At 33.1% G+C, this 23475-nt stretch overlaps 11 non-coding genes across 11 annotated transcripts; all 11 read left to right on the forward strand.

Annotated features, from left to right (window-relative positions):
• Positions 1-394: 394 nt before the first annotated feature.
• Positions 395-467, forward strand: TRNAT-UGU (transfer RNA threonine (anticodon UGU)). The gene has a single exon. It is a non-coding gene; the product is annotated as a tRNA-Thr (tRNA).
• A 1249-nt stretch (positions 468-1716) lies between these two features.
• TRNAT-UGU (transfer RNA threonine (anticodon UGU)) lies at positions 1717-1789 on the forward strand. The gene has a single exon. It is a non-coding gene; the product is annotated as a tRNA-Thr (tRNA).
• Positions 1790-3038: 1249 nt separating this feature from the next.
• TRNAT-UGU (transfer RNA threonine (anticodon UGU)) lies at positions 3039-3111 on the forward strand. Its single transcript has one exon. It is a non-coding gene; the product is annotated as a tRNA-Thr (tRNA).
• Positions 3112-6974: 3863 nt separating this feature from the next.
• On the forward strand, positions 6975-7047 carry TRNAT-UGU (transfer RNA threonine (anticodon UGU)). Its single transcript has one exon. It is a non-coding gene; the product is annotated as a tRNA-Thr (tRNA).
• A 2083-nt stretch (positions 7048-9130) lies between these two features.
• On the forward strand, positions 9131-9203 carry TRNAT-UGU (transfer RNA threonine (anticodon UGU)). Its single transcript has one exon. It is a non-coding gene; the product is annotated as a tRNA-Thr (tRNA).
• Positions 9204-10450: 1247 nt separating this feature from the next.
• TRNAT-UGU (transfer RNA threonine (anticodon UGU)) lies at positions 10451-10523 on the forward strand. The gene has a single exon. It is a non-coding gene; the product is annotated as a tRNA-Thr (tRNA).
• Positions 10524-12606: 2083 nt separating this feature from the next.
• On the forward strand, positions 12607-12679 carry TRNAT-UGU (transfer RNA threonine (anticodon UGU)). The gene has a single exon. It is a non-coding gene; the product is annotated as a tRNA-Thr (tRNA).
• Positions 12680-16070: 3391 nt separating this feature from the next.
• TRNAT-UGU (transfer RNA threonine (anticodon UGU)) lies at positions 16071-16143 on the forward strand. The gene has a single exon. It is a non-coding gene; the product is annotated as a tRNA-Thr (tRNA).
• A 2555-nt stretch (positions 16144-18698) lies between these two features.
• On the forward strand, positions 18699-18771 carry TRNAT-UGU (transfer RNA threonine (anticodon UGU)). Its single transcript has one exon. It is a non-coding gene; the product is annotated as a tRNA-Thr (tRNA).
• A 1247-nt stretch (positions 18772-20018) lies between these two features.
• TRNAT-UGU (transfer RNA threonine (anticodon UGU)) lies at positions 20019-20091 on the forward strand. Its single transcript has one exon. It is a non-coding gene; the product is annotated as a tRNA-Thr (tRNA).
• Positions 20092-22624: 2533 nt separating this feature from the next.
• On the forward strand, positions 22625-22697 carry TRNAT-UGU (transfer RNA threonine (anticodon UGU)). The gene has a single exon. It is a non-coding gene; the product is annotated as a tRNA-Thr (tRNA).
• Positions 22698-23475: the final 778 nt, after the last annotated feature.

A 23475-nucleotide genomic window follows, 5' to 3' on the forward strand; every position in this document is an offset into this window, starting at 1 on the left:
TCACAATAAATAGAACCAAGAGAATGAAAACAGTATACATAAGCCTACATTTTTAATTGTCATATTAATGCTAAAGTATAATGAAAACCAAAGTTGAAGTGTTGCTTTATATGGCAGGAGGATTAAATGTTTTGTTTTATGTTAACCTGGCCTCTCTCCTACAGCTCGTTAAGAAGTAAAGTAATACATTCCTAGTCCATTATAGATGACTACAACTACTTTGCCAATTTTATGTGACTGTCTTGATGCAATCTTGAAGAACCTTAAGAAGACCATAAACACAACAATTGTAATTGAAAAAAGTACATTTACCAGAAAAGTTTTGAAATTTGCTGTATATCAATTTCCATCCTCAACCAGACACCAAAATGTGTATAAAATAACTTAACCAAGTGGCTCCTTAGCTCAGGGGTTAGAGCACTGGTCTTGTAAACCAGGGGTCGTGAGTTCAAATCTCACTGGGGCCTACTGTGTCATTATTGTTACTGCTGCTAAAACTTAATTTGCAGCAACCTATATTGCAATAGTCTGCTTTAGTATGCTAAATGAGAAGATGATGAATACACACACTTGTATAGCCAAATTGGAAAGACACATATTGCATTCAGTCTAACCTATTGACTGGTTTCAAGAGCATATTTGAAAACATTTGTGTTTTCTTTTATTGGACCAATTTCCTTCAAACTGAAACTCCCAGCATGGTTATTCACCATCATTATAAAATAAATATAAGAGATTTCCAATTGTTTAACTTTAAAAAGAGCATTTAAAGCTATGGAGCCACTTGGTTAAGTTATGTTATACACATTTTGGTGTCTGGTTGAGGATGGAAATTGATATACAGCAAATTTCAAATCTTTTCTGGTAAATGTACTTTTTTCAATTACAATTGTTGTGTTTATGGTCATCTTAAGGTTCTTCAAGATTGCATTGCATAGAGCAGATTTCATCTTGTGCAATTGATACCAATATTTTGAACATAGGTGCCAATAGATATAACTGAAGGCTGATTTGAACATGTAAGCATATATACTCTACACGTGCAAGCACACTCAGGGTAATGACCACTAATGACTACAAATAACTCTATAAAGATGTCCGGCTATAACATTTTGAAATAATTCTACCCTATGGATCCTAAAGTTGGAAAGCCATGGAAAATATGACCAATTTTGGATCTCTATTATGTACACACCACACTAACATAAAACAGCTCATTTTAAAATGCATTTAAATAATTTGATTCAAAGTGTCTCCCAGGTATGCCTCAATTATAGATATTGCATATATATCAGAATAGGCCATTTGAAAAGGATTCAACATCACAATAAATAGAACCAAGAGAATGAAAACAGTATACATAAGCCTACATTTTTAATTGTCATATTAGTGCTAAAGTATAATGAAAACCAAAGTTGAAGTGTTCCTTTATATGGCAGGAGGATTAAATGTTTTGTTTTATGTTAACCTGGCCTCTCTCCTACAGCTCGTTAAGAAGTAAAGTAATACATTCCTAGTCCATTATAGATGACTACAACTACTTTGCCAATTTTATGTGACTGTCTTGATGCAATCTTGAAGAACCTTAAGAAGACCATAAACACAACAATTGTAATTGAAAAAAGTACAATTACCAGAAAAGTTTTGAAATTTGCTGTATATCAATTTCCATCCTCAACCAGACACCAAAATGTGTATAAAATAACTTAACCAAGTGGCTCCTTAGCTCAGGGGTTAGAGCACTGGTCTTGTAAACCAGGGGTCGTGAGTTCAAATCTCACTGGGGCCTACTGTGTCATTATTGTTACTGCTGCTAAAACTTAATTTGCAGCAACCTATATTGCAATAGTCTGCTTTAGTATGCTAAATGAGAAGATGATGAATACACACACTTGTATAGCCAAATTGGAAAGACACATATTGCATTCAGTCTAACCTATTGACTGGTTTCAAGAGCATATTTGAAAACATTTGTGTTTTCTTTTATTGGACCAATTTCCTTCAAACTGAAACTCCCAGCATGGTTATTCACCATCATTATAAAATAAATATAAGAGATTTCCAATTGTTTAACTTTAAAAAGAGCATTTAAAGCTATGGAGCCACTTGGTTAAGTTATGTTATACACATTTTGGTGTCTGGTTGAGGATGGAAATTGATATACAGCAAATTTCAAATCTTTTCTGGTAAATGTACTTTTTTCAATTACAATTGTTGTGTTTATGGTCATCTTAAGGTTCTTCAAGATTGCATTGCATAGAGCAGATTTCATCTTGTGCAATTGATACCAATATTTTGAACATAGGTGCCAATAGATATAACTGAAGGCTGATTTGAACATGTAAGCATATATACTCTACACGTGCAAGCACACTCAGGGTAATGACCACTAATGACTACAAATAACTCTATAAAGATGTCCGGCTATAACATTTTGAAATAATTCTACCCTATGGATCCTAAAGTTGGAAAGCCATGGAAAATATGACCAATTTTGGATCTCTATTATGTACACACCACACTAACATAAAACAGCTCATTTTAAAATGCATTTAAATAATTTGATTCAAAGTGTCTCCCAGGTATGCCTCAATTATAGATATTGCATATATATCAGAATAGGCCATTTGAAAAGGATTCAACATCACAATAAATAGAACCAAGAGAATGAAAACAGTATACATAAGCCTACATTTTTAATTGTCATATTAGTGCTAAAGTATAATGAAAACCAAAGTTGAAGTGTTCCTTTATATGGCAGGAGGATTAAATGTTTTGTTTTATGTTAACCTGGCCTCTCTCCTACAGCTCGTTAAGAAGTAAAGTAATACATTCCTAGTCCATTATAGATGACTACAACTACTTTGCCAATTTTATGTGACTGTCTTGATGCAATCTTGAAGAACCTTAAGAAGACCATAAACACAACAATTGTAATTGAAAAAAGTACATTTACCAGAAAAGTTTTGAAATTTGCTGTATATCAATTTCCATCCTCAACCAGACACCAAAATGTGTATAAAGTAACTTAACCAAGTGGCTCCATAGCTCAGGGGTTAGAGCACTGGTCTTGTAAACCAGGGGTCGTGAGTTCAAATCTCACTGGGGCCTACTGTGTCATTATTGTTACTGCTGCTAAAACTTAATTTGCAGCAACCTATATTGCAATAGTCTGCTTTAGTATGCTAAATGAGAAGATGATGAATACACACTTGTATAGCCAAATTGGAAAGACACATATCGCATTCAGTCTAACCTATTGACTGGTTTCAAGAGCATATTTGAAAACATTTGTGTTTTCTTTTATTGGACCAATTTCCTTCAAACTGAAACTCCCAGCATGGTTATTCACCATCATTATAAAATAAATATAAGAGATTTCCAATTGTTTAACTTTAAAAAGAGCATTTAAAGCTATGGAGCCACTTGGTTAAGTTATGTTATACACATTTTGGTGTCTGGTTGAGGATGGAAAATGATATACAGCAAATTTCAAATCTTTTCTGGTAAATGTACTTTTTTCAATTACAATTGTTGTGTTTATGGTCATCTTAAGGTTCTTCAAGATTGCATTGCATAGAGCAGATTTCATCTTGTGCAATTGATACCAATATTTTGAACATAGGTGCCAATAGATATAACTGAAGGCTGATTTGAACATGTAAGCATATATACTCTACACGTGCAAGCACACTCAGGGTAATGACCACTAATGACTACAAATAACTCTATAAAGATGTCCGGCTATAACATTTTGAAATAATTCTACCCTATGGATCCTAAAGTTGGAAAGCCATGGAAAGTATGACCAATTTTGGATCTCTATTATGTACACACCACACTAACATAAAACAGCTCATTTTAAAATGCATTTAAATAATTTGATTCAAAGTGTCTCCCAGGTATGCCTCAATTATAGATATTGCATATATATCAGAATAGGCCATTTGAAAAGGATTCAACATCACAATAAATAGAACCAAGAGAATGAAAACAGTATACATAAGCCTACATTTTTAATTGTCATATTAGTGCTAAAGTATAATGAAAACCAAAGTTGAAGTGTTCCTTTATATGGCAGGAGGATTAAATGTTTTGTTTTATGTTAACCTGGCCTCTCTCCTACAGCTTGTTAAGAAGTAAAGTAATACATTCCTAGTCCATTATAGATGACTACAACTACTTTGCCAATTTTATGTGACTGTCTTGATGCAATCTTGAAGAACCTTAAGATGACCATAAACACAACAATTGTAATTGAAAAAAGTACATTTACCAGAAAAGATTTGAAATTTGCTGTATATCAATTTCCATCCTCAACCAGACACCAAAATGTGTATAAAATATCTTAGCCAAGTGGCTCCATAGCTCAGGGGTTAGAGCACTGGTCTCATGAGTTCAAATCTCACTGGGGCCTAATGTGTCATTATTGTTACTGCTGCTAAAACTTAATTTGCAGCAACCTATATTGCAATAGTCTGCTTTAGTATGCTAAATGAGAAGATGATGAATACACACACTTGTATAGCCAAATTGGAAAGACACATATCGCATTCAGTCTAACCTATTGACTGGTTTCAAGAGCATATTTGAAAACATTTGTGTTTTCTTTTATTGGACCAATTTCCTTCAAACTGAAACTCCCAGCATGGTTATTCACCATCATTATAAAATAAATATAAGAGATTTCCAATTGTTTAACTTTAAAAAGAGCATTTAAAGCTATGGAGCCACTTGGTTAAGTTATGTTATACACATTTTGGTGTCTGGTTGAGGATGGAAATTGATATACAGCAAATTTCAAATCTTTTCTGGTAAATGTACTTTTTTCAATTACAATTGTTGTGTTTATGGTCATCTTAAGGTTCTTCAAGATTGCATTGCATAGAGCAGATTTCATCTTGTGCAATTGATACCAATATTTTGAACATAGGTGCCAATAGATATAACTGAAGGCTGATTTGAACATGTAAGCATATATACTCTACACGTGCAAGCACACTCAGGGTAATGACCACTAATGACTACCAATAACTCTATAAAGATGTCCGGCTATAACATTTTAAAATAATTCTACCCTATGGATCCTAAAGTTGGAAAGCCATGGAAAATATGACCAATTTTGGATCTCTATTATGTACACACCACACTAACATAAAACAGCTCATTTTAAAATGCATTTAAATAATTTGATTCAAAGTGTCTCCCAGGTATGCCTCAATTATAGATATTGCATATATATCAGAATAGGCCATTTGAAAAGGATTCAACATCACAATAAATAGAACCAAGAGAATGAAAACAGTATACATAAGCCTACATTTTTAATTGTCATATTAGTGCTAAAGTATAATGAAAACCAAAGTTGAAGTGTTCCTTTATATGGCAGGAGGATTAAATGTTTTGTTTTATGTTAACCTGGCCTCTCTCCTACAGCTCGTTAAGAAGTAAAGTAATACATTCCTAGTCCATTATAGATGACTACAACTACTTTGCCAATTTTATGTGACTGTCTTGATGCAATCTTGAAGAACCTTAAGATGACCATAAACACAACAATTGTAATTGAAAAAAGTACATTTACCAGAAAAGATTTGAAATTTGCTGTATATCAATTTCCATCCTCAACCAGACACCAAAATGTGTATAAAATATCTTAGCCAAGTGGCTCCATAGCTCAGGGGTTAGAGCACTGGTCTCATGAGTTCAAATCTCACTGGGGCCTAATGTGTCATTATTGTTACTGCTGCTAAAACTTAATTTGCAGCAACCTATATTGCAATAGTCTGCTTTAGTATGCTAAATGAGAAGATGATGAATACACACACTTGTATAGCCAAATTGGAAAGACACATATCGCATTCAGTCTAACCTATTGACTGGTTTCAAGAGCATATTTGAAAACATTTGTGTTTTCTTTTATTGGACCAATTTCCTTCAAACTGAAACTCCCAGCATGGTTATTCACCATCATTATAAAATAAATATAAGAGATTTCCAATTGTTTAACTTTAAAAAGAGCATTTAAAGCTATGGAGCCACTTGGTTAAGTTATGTTATACACATTTTGGTGTCTGGTTGAGGATGGAAATTGATATACAGCAAATTTCAAATCTTTTCTGGTAAATGTACTTTTTTCAATTACAATTGTTGTGTTTATGGTCATCTTAAGGTTCTTCAAGATTGCATTGCATAGAGCAGATTTCATCTTGTGCAATTCATACCAATATTTTGAACATAGGTGCCAATAGATATAACTGAAGGCTGATTTGAACATGTAAGCATATATACTCTACACGTGCAAGCACACTCAGGGTAATGACCACTAATGACTACCAATAACTCTATAAAGATGTCCGGCTATAACATTTTGAAATAATTCTACCCTATGGATCCTAAAGTTGGAAAGCCATGGAAAATATGACCAATTTTGGATCTCTATTATGTACACACCACACTAACATAAAACAGCTCATTTTAAAATGCATTTAAATAATTTGATTCAAAGTGTCTCCCAGGTATGCCTCAATTATAGATATTGCATATATATCAGAATAGGCCATTTGAAAAGGATTCAACATCACAATAAATAGAACCAAGAGAATGAAAACAGTATACATAAGCCTACATTTTTAATTGTCATATTAGTGCTAAAGTATAATGAAAACCAAAGTTGAAGTGTTCCTTTATATGGCAGGAGGATTAAATGTTTTGTTTTATGTTAACCTGGCCTCTCTCCTACAGCTCGTTAAGAAGTAAAGTAATACATTCCTAGTCCATTATAGATGACTACAACTACTTTGCCAATTTTATGTGACTGTCTTGATGCAATCTTGAAGAACCTTAAGAAGACCATAAACACAACAATTGTAATTGAAAAAAGTACATTTACCAGAAAAGTTTTGAAATTTGCTGTATATCAATTTCCATCCTCAACCAGACACCAAAATGTGTATAAAATAACTTAACCAAGTGGCTCCATAGCTCAGGGGTTAGAGCACTGGTCTTGTAAACCAGGGGTCGTGAGTTCAAATCTCACTGGGGCCTACTGTGTCATTATTGTTACTGCTGCTAAAACTTAATTTGCAGCAACCTATATTGCAATAGTCTGCTTTAGTATGCTAAATGAGAAGATGATGAATACACACTTGTATAGCCAAATTGGAAAGACACATATCGCATTCAGTCTAACCTATTGACTGGTTTCAAGAGCATATTTGAAAACATTTGTGTTTTCTTTTATTGGACCAATTTCCTTCAAACTGAAACTCCCAGCATGGTTATTCACCATGATTATAAAATAAATATAAGAGATTTCCAATTATTTAACTTTAAAAAGAGCATTTAAAGCTATGGAGCCACTTGGTTAAGTTATGTTATACACATTTTGGTGTCTGGTTGAGGATGGAAATTGATATACAGCAAATTTCAAATCTTTTCTGGTAAATGTACTTTTTTCAATTACAATTGTTGTGTTTATGGTCATCTTAAGGTTCTTCAAGATTGCATTGCATAGAGCAGATTTCATCTTGTGCAATTGATACCAATATTTTGAACATAGGTGCCAATAGATATAACTGAAGGCTGATTTGAACATGTAAGCATATATACTCTACAAGTGCAAGCACACTCAGGGTAATGACCACTAATGACTACAAATAACTCTATAAAGATGTCCGGCTATAACATTTTGAAATAATTCTACCCTATGGATCCTAAAGTTGGAAAGCCATGGAAAGTATGACCAATTTTGGATCTCTATTATGTACACACCACACTAACATAAAACAGCTCATTTTAAAATGCATTTAAATAATTTGATTCAAAGTGTCTCCCAGGTATGCCTCAATTATAGATATTGCATATATATCAGAATAGGCCATTTGAAAAGGATTCAACATCACAATAAATAGAACCAAGAGAATGAAAACAGTATACATAAGCCTACATTTTTAATTGTCGTATTAGTGCTAAAGTATAATGAAAACCAAAGTTGAAGTGTTCCTTTATAAGGCAGGAGGATTAAATGTTTTGTTTTATGTTAACCTGGCCTCTCTCCTACAGCTCGTTAAGAAGTAAAGTAATACATTCCTAGTCCATTATAGATGACTACATCTACTTTGCCAATTTTATGTGACTGTCTTGATGCAATCTTGAAGAACCTTAAGATGACCATAAACACAACAATTGTAATTGAAAAAAGTATGTTATGTTATACACATTTTGGTGTCTGGTTGAGGATGGAAATTGATATACAGCAAATTTCAAATCTTTTCTGGTAAATGTACTTTTTTCAATTACAATTGTTGTGTTTATGGTCATCTTAAGGTTCTTCAAGATTGCATTGCATAGAGCAGATTTCATCTTGTGCAATTGATACCAATATTTTGAACATAGGTGCCAATAGATATAACTGAAGGCTCATTTGAACATGTAAGCATATATACTCTACACGTGCAAGCACACTCAGGGTAATGACCACTAATGACTACAAATAACTCTATAAAGATGTCCGGCTATAACATTTTGAAATAATTCTACCCTATGGATCCTAAAGTTGGAAAGCCATGGAAAATATGACCAATTTTGGATCTCTATTATGTACACACCACACTAACATAAAACAGCTCATTTTAAAATGCATTTAAATAATTTGATTCAAAGTGTCTCCCAGGTATGCCTCAATTATAGATATTGCATATATATCAGAATAGGCCATTTGAAAAGGATTCAACATCACAATAAATAGAACCAAGAGAATGAAAACAGTATACATAAGCCTACATTTTTAATTGTCATATTAGTGCTAAAGTATAATGAAAACCAAAGTTGAAGTGTTCCTTTATATGGCAGGAGGATTAAATGTTTTGTTTTATGTTAACCTGGCCTCTCTCCTACAGCTCGTTAAGAAGTAAAGTAATACATTCCTAGTCCATTATAGATGACTACAACTACTTTGCCAATTTTATGTGACTGTCTTGATGCAATCTTGAAGAACCTTAAGAAGACCATAAACACAACAATTGTAATTGAAAAAAGTACATTTACCAGAAAAGTTTTGAAATTTGCTGTATATCAATTTCCATCCTCAACCAGACACCAAAATGTGTATAAAATAACTTAACCAAGTGGCTCCATAGCTCAGGGGTTAGAGCACTGGTCTTGTAAACCAGGGGTCGTGAGTTCAAATCTCACTGGGGCCTACTGTGTCATTATTGTTACTGCTGCTAAAACTTAATTTGCAGCAACCTATATTGCAATAGTCTGCTTTAGTATGCTAAATGAGAAGATGATGAATACACACTTGTATAGCCAAATTGGAAAGACACATATCGCATTCAGTCTAACCTATTGACTGGTTTCAAGAGCATATTTGAAAACATTTGTGTTTTCTTTTATTGGACCAATTTCCTTCAAACTGAAACTCCCAGCATGGTTATTCACCATGATTATAAAATAAATATAAGAGATTTCCAATTATTTAACTTTAAAAAGAGCATTTAAAGCTATGGAGCCACTTGGTTAAGTTATGTTATACACATTTTGGTGTCTGGTTGAGGATGGAAATTGATATACAGCAAATTTCAAATCTTTTCTGGTAAATGTACTTTTTTCAATTACAATTGTTGTGTTTATGGTCATCTTAAGGTTCTTCAAGATTGCATTGCATAGAGCAGATTTCATCTTGTGCAATTGATACCAATATTTTGAACATAGGTGCCAATAGATATAACTGAAGGCTGATTTGAACATGTAAGCATATATACTCTACACGTGCAAGCACACTCAGGGTAATGACCACTAATGACTACAAATAACTCTATAAAGATGTCCGGCTATAACATTTTGAAATAATTCTACCCTATGGATCCTAAAGTTGGAAAGCCATGGAAAATATGACCAATTTTGGATCTCTATTATGTACACACCACACTAACATAAAACAGCTCATTTTAAAATGCATTTAAATAATTTGATTCAAAGTGTCTCCCAGGTATGCCTCAATTATAGATATTGCATATATATCAGAATAGGCCATTTGAAAAGGATTCAACATCACAATAAATAGAACCAAGAGAATGAAAACAGTATACATAAGCCTAATTTTTTAATTGTCATATTAGTGCTAAAGTATAATGAAAACCAAAGTTGAAGTGTTCCTTTATATGGCAGGAGGATTAAATGTTTTGTTTTATGTTAACCTGGCCTCTCTCCTACAGCTCGTTAAGAAGTAAAGTAATACATTCCTAGTCCATTATAGATGACTACAACTACTTTGCCAATTTTATGTGACTGTCTTGATGCAATCTTGAAGAACCTTAAGAAGACCATAAACACAACAATTGTAATTGAAAAAAGTACATTTACCAGAAAAGTTTTGAAATTTGCTGTATATCAATTTCCATCCTCAACCAGACACCAAAATGTGTATAAAATAACTTAACCAAGTGGCTCCATAGCTCAGGGGTTAGAGCACTGGTCTTGTAAACCAGGGGTCGTGAGTTCAAATCTCACTGGGGCCTACTGTGTCATTATTGTTACTGCTGCTAAAACTTAATTTGCAGCAACCTATATTGCAATAGTCTGCTTTAGTATGCTAAATGAGAAGATGATGAATACACACTTGTATAGCCAAATTGGAAAGACACATATCGCATTCAGTCTAACCTATTGACTGGTTTCAAGAGCATATTTGAAAACATTTGTGTTTTCTTTTATTGGACCAATTTCCTTCAAACTGAAACTCCCAGCATGGTTATTCACCATGATTATAAAATAAATATAAGAGATTTCCAATTATTTAACTTTAAAAAGAGCATTTAAAGCTATGGAGCCACTTGGTTAAGTTATGTTATACACATTTTGGTGTCTGGTTGAGGATGGAAATTGATATACAGCAAATTTCAAATCTTTTCTGGTAAATGTACTTTTTTCAATTACAATTGTTGTGTTTATGGTCATCTTAAGGTTCTTCAAGATTGCATTGCATAGAGCAGATTTCATCTTGTGCAATTGATACCAATATTTTGAACATAGGTGCCAATAGATATAACTGAAGGCTGATTTGAACATGTAAGCATATATACTCTACAAGTGCAAGCACACTCAGGGTAATGACCACTAATGACTACAAATAACTCTATAAAGATGTCCGGCTATAACATTTTGAAATAATTCTACCCTATGGATCCTAAAGTTGGAAAGCCATGGAAAGTATGACCAATTTTGGATCTCTATTATGTACACACCACACTAACATAAAACAGCTCATTTTAAAATGCATTTAAATAATTTGATTCAAAGTGTCTCCCAGGTATGCCTCAATTATAGATATTGCATATATATCAGAATAGGCCATTTGAAAAGGATTCAACATCACAATAAATAGAACCAAGAGAATGAAAACAGTATACATAAGCCTACATTTTTAATTGTCGTATTAGTGCTAAAGTATAATGAAAACCAAAGTTGAAGTGTTCCTTTATAAGGCAGGAGGATTAAATGTTTTGTTTTATGTTAACCTGGCCTCTCTCCTATAGCTCGTTAAGAAGTAAAGTAATACATTCCTAGTCCATTATAGATGACTACATCTACTTTGCCAATTTTATGTGACTGTCTTGATGCAATCTTGAAGAACCTTAAGATGACCATAAACACAACAATTGTAATTGAAAAAAGTATGTTATGTTATACACATTTTGGTGTCTGGTTGAGGATGGAAATTGATATACAGCAAATTTCAAATCTTTTCTGGTAAATGTACTTTTTTCAATTACAATTGTTGTGTTTATGGTCATCTTAAGGTTCTTCAAGATTGCATTGCATAGAGCAGATTTCATCTTGTGCAATTGATACCAATATTTTGAACATAGGTGCCAATAGATATAACTGAAGGCTCATTTGAACATGTAAGCATATATACTCTACACGTGCAAGCACACTCAGGGTAATGACCACTAATGACTACAAATAACTCTATAAAGATGTCCGGCTATAACATTTTGAAATAATTCTACCCTATGGATCCTAAAGTTGGAAAGCCATGGAAAATATGACCAATTTTGGATCTCTATTATGTACACACCACACTAACATAAAACAGCTCATTTTAAAATGCATTTAAATAATTTGATTCAAAGTGTCTCCCAGGTATGCCTCAATTATAGATATTGCATATATATCAGAATAGGCCATTTGAAAAGGATTCAACATCACAATAAATAGAACCAAGAGAATGAAAACAGTATACATAAGCCTACATTTTTAATTGTCATATTAGTGCTAAAGTATAATGAAAACCAAAGTTGAAGTGTTCCTTTATATGGCAGGAGGATTAAATGTTTTGTTTTATGTTAACCTGGCCTCTCTCCTACAGCTCGTTAAGAAGTAAAGTAATACATTCCTAGTCCATTATAGATGACTACAACTACTTTGCCAATTTTATGTGACTGTCTTGATGCAATCTTGAAGAACCTTAAGAAGACCATAAACACAACAATTGTAATTGAAAAAAGTACATTTACCAGAAAAGTTTTGAAATTTGCTGTATATCAATTTCCATCCTCAACCAGACACCAAAATGTGTATAAAATAACTTAACCAAGTGGCTCCATAGCTCAGGGGTTAGAGCACTGGTCTTGTAAACCAGGGGTCGTGAGTTCAAATCTCACTGGGGCCTACTGTGTCATTATTGTTACTGCTGCTAAAACTTAATTTGCAGCAACCTATATTGCAATAGTCTGCTTTAGTATGCTAAATGAGAAGATGATGAATACACACTTGTATAGCCAAATTGGAAAGACACATATCGCATTCAGTCTAACCTATTGACTGGTTTCAAGAGCATATTTGAAAACATTTGTGTTTTCTTTTATTGGACCAATTTCCTTCAAACTGAAACTCCCAGCATGGTTATTCACCATGATTATAAAATAAATATAAGAGATTTCCAATTATTTAACTTTAAAAAGAGCATTTAAAGCTATGGAGCCACTTGGTTAAGTTATGTTATACACATTTTGGTGTCTGGTTGAGGATGGAAATTGATATACAGCAAATTTCAAATCTTTTCTGGTAAATGTACTTTTTTCAATTACAATTGTTGTGTTTATGGTCATCTTAAGGTTCTTCAAGATTGCATTGCATAGAGCAGATTTCATCTTGTGCAATTGATACCAATATTTTGAACATAGGTGCCAATAGATATAACTGAAGGCTGATTTGAACATGTAAGCATATATACTCTACACGTGCAAGCACACTCAGGGTAATGACCACTAATGACTACAAATAACTCTATAAAGATGGCCGGCTATAACATTTTGAAATAATTCTACCCTATGGATCCTAAAGTTGGAAAGCCATGGAAAATATGACCAATTTTGGATCTCTATTATGTACACACCACACTAACATAAAACAGCTCATTTTAAAATGCATTTAAATAATTTGATTCAAAGTGTCTCCCAGGTATGCCTCAATTATAGATATTGCATATATATCAGAATAGGCCATTTGAAAAGGATTCAACATCACAATAAATAGAACCAAGAGAATGAAAACAGTATACATAAGCCTACATTTTTAATTGTCATATTAGTGCTAAAGTATAATGAAAACCAAAGTTGAAGTGTTCCTTTATATGGCAGGAGGATTAAATGTTTTGTTTTATGTTAACCTGGCCTCTCTCCTACAGCTCGTTAAGAAGTAAAGTAATACATTCCTAGTCCATTATAGATGACTACAACTACTTTGCCAATTTTATGTGACTGTCTTGATGCAATCTTGAAGAACCTTAAGATGACCATAAACACAACAATTGTAATTGAAAAAAGTACATTTACCAGAAAAGATTTGAAATTTGCTGTATATCAATTTCCATCCTCAACCAGACACCAAAATGTGTATAAAATATCTTAGCCAAGTGGCTCCATAGCTCAGGGGTTAGAGCACTGGTCTCATGAGTTCAAATCTCACTGGGGCCTAATGTGTCATTATTGTTACTGCTGCTAAAACTTAATTTGCAGCAACCTATATTGCAATAGTCTGCTTTAGTATGCTAAATGAGAAGATGATGAATACACACACTTGTATAGCCAAATTGGAAAGACACATATCGCATTCAGTCTAACCTATTGACTGGTTTCAAGAGCATATTTGAAAACATTTGTGTTTTCTTTTATTGGACCAATTTCCTTCAAACTGAAACTCCCAGCATGGTTATTCACCATCATTATAAAATAAATATAAGAGATTTCCAATTGTTTAACTTTAAAAAGAGCATTTAAAGCTATGGAGCCACTTGGTTAAGTTATGTTATACACATTTTGGTGTCTGGTTGAGGATGGAAATTGATATACAGCAAATTTCAAATCTTTTCTGGTAAATGTACTTTTTTCAATTACAATTGTTGTGTTTATGGTCATCTTAAGGTTCTTCAAGATTGCATTGCATAGAGCAGATTTCATCTTGTGCAATTGATACCAATATTTTGAACATAGGTGCCAATAGATATAACTGAAGGCTGATTTGAACATGTAAGCATATATACTCTACACGTGCAAGCACACTCAGGGTAATGACCACTAATGACTACAAATAACTCTATAAAGATGTCCGGCTATAACATTTTGAAATAATTCTACCCTATGGATCCTAAAGTTGGAAAGCCATGGAAAATATGACCAATTTTGGATCTCTATTATGTACACACCACACTAACATAAAACAGCTCATTTTAAAATGCATTTAAATAATTTAATTCAAAGTGTCTCCCAGGTATGCCTCAATTATAGATATTGCATATATATCAGAATAGGCCATTTGAAAAGGATTCAACATCACAATAAATAGAACCAAGAGAATGAAAACAGTATACATAAGCCTACATTTTTAATTGTCGTATTAGTGCTAAAGTATAATGAAAACCAAAGTTGAAGTGTTCCTTTATAAGGCAGGAGGATTAAATGTTTTGTTTTATGTTAACCTGGCCTCTCTCCTACAGCTCGTTAAGAAGTAAAGTAATACATTCCTAGTCCATTATAGATGACTACATCTACTTTGCCAATTTTATGTGACTGTCTTGATGCAATCTTGAAGAACCTTAAGATGACCATAAACACAACAATTGTAATTGAAAAAAGTATGTTATGTTATACACATTTTGGTGTCTGGTTGAGGATGGAAATTGATATACAGCAAATTTCAAATCTTTTCTGGTAAATGTACTTTTTTCAATTACAATTGTTGTGTTTATGGTCATCTTAAGGTTCTTCAAGATTGCATTGCATAGAGCAGATTTCATCTTGTGCAATTGATACCAATATTTTGAACATAGGTGCCAATAGATATAACTGAAGGCTCATTTGAACATGTAAGCATATATACTCTACACGTGCAAGCACACTCAGGGTAATGACCACTAATGACTACAAATAACTCTATAAAGATGTCCGGCTATAACATTTTGAAATAATTCTACCCTATGGATCCTAAAGTTGGAAAGCCATGGAAAATATGACCAATTTTGGATCTCTATTATGTACACACCACACTAACATAAAACAGCTCATTTTAAAATGCATTTAAATAATTTGATTCAAAGTGTCTCCCAGGTATGCCTCAATTATAGATATTGCATATATATCAGAATAGGCCATTTGAAAAGGATTCAACATCACAATAAATAGAACCAAGAGAATGAAAACAGTATACATAAGCCTACATTTTTAATTGTCATATTAGTGCTAAAGTATAATGAAAACCAAAGTTGAAGTGTTCCTTTATATGGCAGGAGGATTAAATGTTTTGTTTTATGTTAACCTGGCCTCTCTCCTACAGCTCGTTAAGAAGTAAAGTAATACATTCCTAGTCCATTATAGATGACTACAACTACTTTGCCAATTTTATGTGACTGTCTTGATGCAATCTTGAAGAACCTTAAGAAGACCATAAACACAACAATTGTAATTGAAAAAAGTACATTTACCAGAAAAGTTTTGAAATTTGCTGTATATCAATTTCCATCCTCAACCAGACACCAAAATGTGTATAAAATAACTTAACCAAGTGGCTCCATAGCTCAGGGGTTAGAGCACTGGTCTTGTAAACCAGGGGTCGTGAGTTCAAATCTCACTGGGGCCTACTGTGTCATTATTGTTACTGCTGCTAAAACTTAATTTGCAGCAACCTATATTGCAATAGTCTGCTTTAGTATGCTAAATGAGAAGATGATGAATACACACTTGTATAGCCAAATTGGAAAGACACATATCGCATTCAGTCTAACCTATTGACTGGTTTCAAGAGCATATTTGAAAACATTTGTGTTTTCTTTTATTGGACCAATTTCCTTCAAACTGAAACTCCCAGCATGGTTATTCACCATGATTATAAAATAAATATAAGAGATTTCCAATTATTTAACTTTAAAAAGAGCATTTAAAGCTATGGAGCCACTTGGTTAAGTTATGTTATACACATTTTGGTGTCTGGTTGAGGATGGAAATTGATATACAGCAAATTTCAAATCTTTTCTGGTAAATGTACTTTTTTCAATTACAATTGTTGTGTTTATGGTCATCTTAAGGTTCTTCAAGATTGCATTGCATAGAGCAGATTTCATCTTGTGCAATTGATACCAATATTTTGAACATAGGTGCCAATAGATATAACTGAAGGCTGATTTGAACATGTAAGCATATATACTCTACACGTGCAAGCACACTCAGGGTAATGACCACTAATGACTACAAATAACTCTATAAAGATGTCCGGCTATAACATTTTGAAATAATTCTACCCTATGGATCCTAAAGTTGGAAAGCCATGGAAAATATGACCAATTTTGGATCTCTATTATGTACACACCACACTAACATAAAACAGCTCATTTTAAAATGCATTTAAATAATTTGATTCAAAGTGTCTCCCAGGTATGCCTCAATTATAGATATTGCATATATATCAGAATAGGCCATTTGAAAAGGATTCAACATCACAATAAATAGAACCAAGAGAATGAAAACAGTATACATAAGCCTACATTTTTAATTGTCATATTAGTGCTAAAGTATAATGAAAACCAAAGTTGAAGTGTTCCTTTATATGGCAGGAGGATTAAATGTTTTGTTTTATGTTAACCTGGCCTCTCTCCTACAGCTCGTTAAGAAGTAAAGTAATACATTCCTAGTCCATTATAGATGACTACAACTACTTTGCCAATTTTATGTGACTGTCTTGATGCAATCTTGAAGAACCTTAAGATGACCATAAACACAACAATTGTAATTGAAAAAAGTACATTTACCAGAAAAGATTTGAAATTTGCTGTATATCAATTTCCATCCTCAACCAGACACCAAAATGTGTATAAAATATCTTAGCCAAGTGGCTCCATAGCTCAGGGGTTAGAGCACTGGTCTCATGAGTTCAAATCTCACTGGGGCCTAATGTGTCATTATTGTTACTGCTGCTAAAACTTAATTTGCAGCAACCTATATTGCAATAGTCTGCTTTAGTATGCTAAATGAGAAGATGATGAATACACACACTTGTATAGCCAAATTGGAAAGACACATATCGCATTCAGTCTAACCTATTGACTGGTTTCAAGAGCATATTTGAAAACATTTGTGTTTTCTTTTATTGGACCAATTTCCTTCAAACTGAAACTCCCAGCATGGTTATTCACCATCATTATAAAATAAATATAAGAGATTTCCAATTGTTTAACTTTAAAAAGAGCATTTAAAGCTATGGAGCCACTTGGTTAAGTTATGTTATACACATTTTGGTGTCTGGTTGAGGATGGAAATTGATATACAGCAAATTTCAAATCTTTTCTGGTAAATGTACTTTTTTCAATTACAATTGTTGTGTTTATGGTCATCTTAAGGTTCTTCAAGATTGCATTGCATAGAGCAGATTTCATCTTGTGCAATTGATACCAATATTTTGAACATAGGTGCCAATAGATATAACTGAAGGCTGATTTGAACATGTAAGCATATATACTCTACACGTGCAAGCACACTCAGGGTAATGACCACTAATGACTACAAATAACTCTATAAAGATGTCCGGCTATAACATTTTGAAATAATTCTACCCTATGGATCCTAAAGTTGGAAAGCCATGGAAAATATGACCAATTTTGGATCTCTATTATGTACACACCACACTAACATAAAACAGCTCATTTTAAAATGCATTTAAATAATTTGATTCAAAGTGTCTCCCAGGTATGCCTCAATTATAGATATTGCATATATATCAGAATAGGCCATTTGAAAAGGATTCAACATCACAATAAATAGAACCAAGAGAATGAAAACAGTATACATAAGCCTACATTTTTAATTGTCATATTAGTGCTAAAGTATAATGAAAACCAAAGTTGAAGTGTTCCTTTATAAGGCAGGAGGATTAAATGTTTTGTTTTATGTTAACCTGGCCTCTCTCCTACAGCTCGTTAAGAAGTAAAGTAATACATTCCTAGTCCATTATAGATGACTACATCTACTTTGCCAATTTTATGTGACTGTCTTGATGCAATCTTGAAGAACCTTAAGATGACCATAAACACAACAATTGTAATTGAAAAAAGTACATTTACCAGAAAAGTTTTGAAATTTGCTGTATATCAATTTCCATCCTCAACCAGACACCAAAATGTGTATAAAATAACTTAACCAAGTGGCTCCATAGCTCAGGGGTTAGAGCACTGGTCTTGTAAACCAGGGGTCGTGAGTTCAAATCTCACTGGGGCCTACTGTGTCATTATTGTTACTGCTGCTAAAACTTAATTTGCAGCAACCTATATTGCAATAGTCTGCTTTAGTATGCTAAATGAGAAGATGATGAATACACACTTGTATAGCCAAATTGGAAAGACACATATCGCATTCAGTCTAACCTATTGACTGGTTTCAAGAGCATATTTGAAAACATTTGTGTTTTCTTTTATTGGACCAATTTCCTTCAAACTGAAACTCCCAGCATGGTTATTCACCATCATTATAAAATAAATATAAGAGATTTCCAATTGTTTAACTTTAAAAAGAGCATTTAAAGCTATGGAGCCACTTGGTTAAGTTATGTTATACACATTTTGGTGTCTGGTTGAGGATGGAAATTGATATACAGCAAATTTCAAATCTTTTCTGGTAAATGTACTTTTTTCAATTACAATTGTTGTGTTTATGGTCATCTTAAGGTTCTTCAAGATTGCATTGCATAGAGCAGATTTCATCTTGTGCAATTGATACCAATATTTTGAACATAGGTGCCAATAGATATAACTGAAGGCTGATTTGAACATGTAAGCATATATACTCTACACGTGCAAGCACACTCAGGGTAATGACCACTAATGACTACAAATAACTCTATAAAGATGTCCGGCTATAACATTTTGAAATAATTCTACCCTATGGATCCTAAAGTTGGAAAGCCATGGAAAGTATGACCAATTTTGGATCTCTATTATGTACACACCACACTAACATAAAACAGCTCATTTTAAAATGCATTTAAATAATTTGATTCAAAGTGTCTCCCAGGTATGCCTCAATTATAGATATTGCATATATATCAGAATAGGCCATTTGAAAAGGATTCAACATCACAATAAATAGAACCAAGAGAATGAAAACAGTATACATAAGCCTACATTTTTAATTGTCATATTAGTGCTAAAGTATAATGAAAACCAAAGTTGAAGTGTTCCTTTATAAGGCAGGAGGATTAAATGTTTTGTTTTATGTTAACCTGGCCTCTCTCCTACAGCTCGTTAAGAAGTAAAGTAATACATTCCTAGTCCATTATAGATGACTACATCTACTTTGCCAATTTTATGTGACTGTCTTGATGCAATCTTGAAGAACCTTAAGATGACCATAAACACAACAATTGTAATTGAAAAAAGTACATTTACCAGAAAAGTTTTGAAATTTGCTGTATATCAATTTCCATCCTCAACCAGACACCAAAATGTGTATAAAATAACTTAACCAAGTGGCTCCATAGCTCAGGGGTTAGAGCACTGGTCTTGTAAACCAGGGGTCGTGAGTTCAAATCTCACTGGGGCCTAATGTGTCATTATTGTTACTGCTGTTAAAACTTAATTTGCAGCAACCTATATTGCAATAGTCTGCTTTAGTATGCTAAATGAGAAGATGATGAATACACACACTTGTATAGCCAAATTGGAAAGACACATATCGCATTCAGTCTAACCTATTGACTGGTTTCAAGAGCATATTTGAAAACATTTGTGTTTTCTTTTATTGGACCAATTTCCTTCAAACTGAAACTCCCAGCATGGTTATTCACCATCATTATAAAATAAATATAAGAGATTTCCAATTGTTTAACTTTAAAAAGAGCATTTAAAGCTATGGAGCCACTTGGTTAAGTTATGTTATACACATTTTGGTGTCTGGTTGAGGATGGAAATTGATATACAGCAAATTTCAAATCTTTTCTGGTAAATGTACTTTTTTCAATTACAATTGTTGTGTTTATGGTCATCTTAAGGTTCTTCAAGATTGCATTGCATAGAGCAGATTTCATCTTGTGCAATTGATACCAATATTTTGAACATAGGTGCCAATAGATATAACTGAAGGCTGATTTGAACATGTAAGCATATATACTCTACACGTGCAAGCACACTCAGGGTAATGACCACTAATGACTACAAATAACTCTATAAAGATGTCCGGCTATAACATTTTGAAATAATTCTACCCTATGGATCCTAAAGTTGGAAAGCCATGGAAAGTATGACCAATTTTGGATCTCTATTATGTACACACCACACTAACATAAAACAGCTCATTTTAAAATGCATTTAAATAATTTGATTCAAAGTGTCTCCCAGGTATGCCTCAATTATAGATATTGCATATATATCAGAATAGGCCATTTGAAAAGGATTCAACATCACAATAAATAGAACCAAGAGAATGAAAACAGTATACATAAGCCTACATTTTTAATTGTCATATTAGTGCTAAAGTATAATGAAAACCAAAGTTGAAGTGTTCCTTTATAAGGCAGGAGGATTAAATGTTTTGTTTTATGTTAACCTGGCCTCTCTCCTACAGCTCGTTAAGAAGTAAAGTAATACATTCCTAGTCCATTATAGATGACTACAACTACTTTGCCAATTTTATGTGACTGTCTTGATGCAATCTTGAAGAACCTTAAGATGACCATAAACACAACAATTGTAATTGAAAAAAGTACATTTACCAGAAAAGATTTGAAATTTGCTGTATATCAATTTCCATCCTCAACCAGACACCAAAATGTGTATAAAATAACTTAACCAAGTGGCTCCATAGCTCAGGGGTTAGAGCACTGGGGCCTAATGTGTCATTATTGTTACTGCTGCTAAAACTTAATTTGCAGTAACCTATATTGCAATAGTCTGCTTTAGTATGCTAAATGAGAAGATGATGAATACACACACTTGTATAGCCAAATTGGAAAGACACATATCGCATTCAGTCTAACCTATTGACTGGTTTCAAGAGCATATTTGAAAACATTTGTGTTTTCTTTTATTGGACCAATTTCCTTCAAACTGAAACTCCCAGCATGGTTATTCACCATCATTATAAAATAAATATAAGAGATTTCCAATTGTTTAACATTAAAAAGAGCATTTAAAGCTATGGAGCCACTTGGTTAAGTTATGTTATACACATTTTGGTGTCTGGTTGAGGATGGAAATTGATATACAGCAAATTTCAAATCTTTTCTGGTAAATGTACTTTTTTCAATTACAATTGTTGTGTTTATGGTCATCTTAAGGTTCTTCAAGATTGCATTGCATAGAGCAGATTTCATCTTGTGCAATTGATACCAATATTTTGAACATAGGTGCCAATAGATATAACTGAAGGCTGATTTGAACATGTAAGCATATATACTCTACACGTGCAAGCACACTCAGGGTAATGACCACTAATGACTACAAATAACTCTATAAAGATGTCCGGCTATAACATTTTGAAATAATTCCACCCTATGGATCCTAAAGTTGGAAAGCCATGGAAAATATGACCAATTTTGGATCTCTATTATGTACACACCACACTAACATAAAACAGCTCATTTTAAAATGCATTTAAATAATTTGATTCAAAGTGTCTCCCAGGTATGCCTCAATTATAGATATTGCATATATATCAGAATAGGCCATTTGAAAAGGATTCAACATCACAATAAATAGAACCAAGAGAATGAAAACAGTATACATAAGCCTACATTTTTAATTGTCATATTAGTGCTAAAGTATATTGAAAACCAAAGTTGAAGTGTCCCTTTATATGGCAGGAGGATTAAATGTTTTGTTTTATGTTAACCTGGCCTCTCTCCTACAGCTCGTTAAGAAGTAAAGTAATACATTCCTAGTCCATTATAGATGACTACAACTACTTTGCCAATTTTATGTGACTGTCTTGATGCAATCTTGAAGAACCTTAAGATGACCATAAACACAACAATTGTAATTGAAAAAAGTACATTTACCAGAAAAGTTTTGAAATTTGCTGTATATCAATTTCCATCCTCAACCAGACACCAAAATGTGTATAAAATAACTTAACCAAGTGGCTCCATAGCTCAGGGGTTAGAGCACTGGTCTTGTAAACCAAGGGTCATGAGTTCAAATCTCACTGGGGCCTAATGTGTCATTACTTAATTTGCAGCAACCTATATTGCAATAGTATGCTAAACGAGAAGATGATGAATACACACACTTGTATAGCCAAATTGGAAAGACACATATCACATTCAGTCTAACCTATTGACTGGTTTCAAGAGCATATTTGAAAACATTTGTGTTTTCTTTTATTGGACCAATTTCCTTCAAACTGAAACTCCCAGCATGGTTATTCACCATCATTATAAAATAAATATAAGAGATTTCCAATTGTTTAACTTTAAAAAGAGCATTTAAAGCTATGGAGCCACTTGGTTAAGTTATGTTATACACATTTTGGTGTCTGGTTGAGGATGGAAATTGATATACAGCAAATTTCAAATCTTTTCTGGTAAATGTACTTTTTTCAATTACAATTGTTGTGTTTATGGTCATCTTAAGGTTCTTCAAGATTGCATTGCATAGAGCAGATTTCATCTTGTGCAATTGATACCAATATTTTGAACATAGGTGCCAATAGATATAACTGAAGGCTGATTTGAACATGTAAGCATATATACTCTACACGTGCAAGCACACTCAGGGTAATGACCACTAATGACTACAAATAACTCTATAAAGATGACCTGCTATAACATTTTGAAATAATTCTACCCTATGGATCCTAAAGTTGGAAAGCCATGGAAAGTATGACCAATTTTGGATCTCTATTATGTACACACCACACTAACATAAAACAGCTCATTTTAAAATGCATTTAAATAATTTGATTCAAAGTGTCTCCCAGGTATGCCTCAATT

This window comes from Taudactylus pleione, unplaced genomic scaffold (assembly GCF_031769625.1).
Source record: "Taudactylus pleione unplaced genomic scaffold, aTauple2 ptg001975l, whole genome shotgun sequence".
NCBI classification, from domain to species: domain Eukaryota; kingdom Metazoa; phylum Chordata; class Amphibia; order Anura; family Myobatrachidae; genus Taudactylus; species Taudactylus pleione.